The 4,157-nt window shown below is 37.6% G+C and overlaps 1 non-coding gene across 1 annotated transcript; it reads right to left on the bottom strand.

Annotated features, from left to right (window-relative positions):
• Window positions 1-1,652: 1,652 nt before the first annotated feature.
• LOC125357811 lies at window positions 1,653-1,818 on the bottom strand. The gene has a single exon (XR_007212214.1). It is a non-coding gene; the product is annotated as a U1 spliceosomal RNA (small nuclear RNA).
• Between the last annotated feature and the right edge of the window lie 2,339 nt (window positions 1,819-4,157).

Below are 4,157 nucleotides of genomic sequence, written 5' to 3'. Positions count from 1 at the left end.
TCATTTACTTTATTACTGGCTTAGATTTTTTTTTAGAGATTTGTTTGGTCCTAAAAAGAAACAACAACAAAAAAAATGACATGTAGGTGATGCTTGCCTTCCCTTAAATTATTAAACCTCCTTTCTTTAATCAAGAATTTTTTGGAATCACATTTCCTGTCTGGTTATAGCTTTGGAAAAGTATATATTTGCTCCTGAATGAATGTGCAATTGTATGGTTTTGCTTATTATACCGTATGCATTTACTTTAAAAAAATAGATCTATTCATTTAGTGATTTTAGTTCAATGACTTATATGATGCTCAGTTCTATTTTTATCACTGGTCTATGTCATATGATTGCTTCTAAGTGGTTGAAATTATGTTCACTTAATTCCATCTTTTCTATGAATCAGAAAATTCAGGCCAAAAAAAGAGAAAAGAACCACATATTTGCCTCTTAGATTTTATGCAAGCAAAACAAAAGAGGACCCTTGTTTAATTTCATGATTTACAACATCCAAAACAAACATTGTTTAGTCTTCTCTTGGTTTCAAAAATAATTTCTAAGAATGATCTGTGCACTGTAATTATAAATACGCTCAAACCATTATGGAAGTATTGGAGTGTTTTGTAGGACCTTTCCTTGCACAACCCTTCCATATAGGTATGGTGGTCTGCATGAGTAATCTCTCACAGATCACTTACCATCAAACAATGGCATTGCACACATGATGCTGTTTCATAGACAAGTAGAAGGCTTACACCCAAATGTCAAAGGAAAGCCATATGTCCCAGGGAATATACTGAAAAATCAGAGTCCCTGAAAGCAGCCCCCCAGTGGGGCAATACACCTTTGAGCTGTGAGAGTAAACTTGGAATTGAAATGAAGACCACAGGAAGATATTGAATTTCCACCAGTGAGAAACACTTGCTGAGGAAACTGTAGGCAATCAACAAACCCAGTCATGGGGTGCAACCAACAAAGTCATAGGGGAGAGCAGAGAGCAGAGGGCACCCTAGCCACAAGGTTTATAATTTAATTTGTAGCCAGCTGCATGTTAATCTTGCTTTGGGAAGATCCTTCTATTATCCCATGCCTTCGTTTTGAACTATGAGTGTTATTCTATGATTGTATCTTGAAAATAAAGGAAGTAAATAAAAACTTTTTTAAAATTTTATTTCTGTTATATATTTTTAATTTTTCTTTCTGGTATATATACATATATACACATATGTAGATATATTTATGTATATAGAGATATGTGTATATATATAGATGCATGTATGTATATGTGTATATAGATATAGATATATATGGCCTACCCCTGCACACTGCCCAGACCGAGGTCACATCATTGGAGGTTAGAAGCAGCGAGGGCAGTCCCTGATGGCAGTGCACATCCAAGGTTTCTCCGCCTTTTAAGGTGGGATGTCTGCCCCCCCCTCCCCCCCCCCCCCCCCGCCAGGTCCCCACTTTGCTTTCTCCTTGTAGTAACTGTACTGACTCCTTCCTAGAGAACTTAGGCTGAAAGAGCACCCGAGATTGTACTAACATGGTGCACAAAAATGGTTTATTCATGAAACCTTACAAATTGTACTGAAGCCATAACGTGTACTCCATTGTATGGAACAACAGAGGAGACCCATTCTAACATTTCATAACCCAAATACCAGAGAACAGCATGCACATAGTCCCTCACCCTGTCACAAATGACGCAGTCGAGTTTCTCCTATGTGGAGAAATCGCAGAGGTCAGTGTTCCCCAAGTGCAATGGGCGCGCCTTGCCCTGGGAAAACCACTTGCATGATCGTGCTATTAACCCTGCCAGGTAAGTATCAAGATAAACTTTGATAAAGGTGTTCATAGTTGAGTTTTTCCTGCTTTGAGTTTGGACTTTTGAGCAATGATGGAATAATTGGTTTGGGACTTTTGGTGATGGCATTATGGAATTATGGACATTTTTCAATACCAGTAGACATGAGTCTTTGGGAACCAAGACTACTATTGTTTTGAGGAGTGTTCCCAAATCCATGTGTTCAAAGCATTTCCTCCAAGTATCCCATAGCGAGATGTTAGGGACCTGTAAAAAGTGAAGACCAGCTACTCACGGCATTGAATACCCTCCAAATCCCTGCCTAATTAGGGTGTGCTTCATCGTGCATGCCTACCATGATATGCCATTCTTGCCAAAGGCGCAAACTAATGAAACTGCGTGAATTTTAACTTAAATCTTTGGAGCTAAGAGTTAGAATAAATATTTTTATAAGTTAATAGCCTTGAAGTTTTGCCATAGTAATGCAAATTTGACTAATATAAGTAAATGATGGATGGTAGTATATCAAACAAAGGTAACTGTGCAATTGGTATGTTCTCTATAATAGCTACATCCAAGTTGAGAAACAATGGAGATATTTACCTGTAAAGACTTACTAAAGACACTATGGTATTTTCACAGGACAGTTTTGTGTATTAAGACTGTTTTCATAAGATCAACAGGTAAATAAATGATTATGAAACAAATGTTATTTGAAGAGAGAGATATGTCCAATTTGTGCCAACTCAGGAGACTGAAATTTCAGGATCACAGTTCAAAGCCAAGCCAGGGAGGAAAGTCCATGAGACTCTCATCTCCAGTGAAGCACTGGAAAACTGGAAGTGGAGCTGTGGCTCAGAGTGATAAAATGCCAGCCTTAAGCAAAAATGCTCAGGGACAGTACTCCAGCTCTGAGTTTAAGCCTCACGACCAACAATAACAACAGCAACAACAACAACAAAAGATTAACAATGAGTGTCTCTGGAAAGAGGAATTTGTAGTGGTTATCTTTTTTTATTAAGTTAAAATTCTACCTGTACCGCTTATATTACATATAATGTTTATATTCAAAGAAGAAAACTTCTGTGGATATTAAAAATAACCTAGACTCACTTTTGACTGGGAAAAAATGCAAGTATTGATACAGCCTTTGAGGTGGCATGACCTATTTTTAACCCTCCTTTTTGGCTTTTCTTCTCTTCATAAATCCTGTGTCCTACTCAAACAGAATCTCTTGCTGTTGCGGTGCTGGTGTACCTGATTGCTGACTCTCTGTGCTCATGCCTCCTCAGAAACCTTGCCCCTCCTTTACTAATGGTTCAATTTTATCGAGGGATGTGTTTCTTACACTAGAATTTAACCAACCTTTTTGTGCTTCCCAAATTCCTCTTCAACACCTCTTTTTTTTTCTCTTCAATTTCCTAAGTCCGTTTTAGCTTTTCAGGCTGGTCATCAACTTATAAAAATGTTATTCATGCAAATGATTTTTTTTTCTGTCTCTAAATGAATATTTTCTTTAGATCATCTTTCCAAACTCACTAGATGTTGTTTGTGATCCATGCATAGCTATAGCAAATTGTATACGTCTGAATAACTACGCATTGGATTGACAGGGAAACTGCTTCATTTTGTTTGTCTTGGAGTTACTGCTCATGTGATATTGGCTGGAGTATCAGTCACCTGATGATTTGGTTGCATTGGCTCATATTAGGAGGCTTACTCAGACCTGGCCATTGATCCTAGCGCTTGGCAGAAAGCTCAGCTTTGCTGGCCTGTCAGCTTCTAAAACCATGGTAGCCAGGTTGTAAGAAGAAATATGCCAAAGACAAGACTTCTCCAAGTTGGGAAATAAGAACTGGCAGTCCTCTTAAGGCCTAGGCTGGAATTATTACAATATCATTTCTGTCACTTTCTGTTTAAGGACATTAGAAGCCAGCTTAGATTCAGAGGAAGCCAAATGAGTTCTTCCTTAGAAGAAAGAACCTGTAGTTACATTGAATAATTGCTGCATGTCCTTTTTTTTTTTTTTTTCTAATCTTGATTAGGAAGCACCTTTGGCAGCATTATTTTATGTATGGGGATTATAGAAATGATACAAAAATCAGACATGCAGGACTTTCAGCTCACTGTGAAGCTTCTGTTTTACTGAGAAAAATACAGAAAAAAGAAAATATGTCCAATATCAGAAGATGGTAGGTGCTATGAATCACATAATCACATGGCTGTGCCCACTTCCTGAAAATACTGCTGAGAAAGTAACTCAAGGAGCCAAAAGAGGCAGGGAAGAGAAGATTTTAAAGATATTTTGTGTGTCTCAGAACAGTGAAAATTAGAATATAACATATGAAAGTAAGAACTATTT

The sequence above is a fragment of the Perognathus longimembris genome, chromosome 9, assembly GCF_023159225.1.
Source record: "Perognathus longimembris pacificus isolate PPM17 chromosome 9, ASM2315922v1, whole genome shotgun sequence".
Taxonomy (NCBI): Eukaryota; Metazoa; Chordata; class Mammalia; order Rodentia; family Heteromyidae; genus Perognathus; species Perognathus longimembris.
This window is presented reverse-complemented; position numbering and strand designations above follow the sequence as displayed.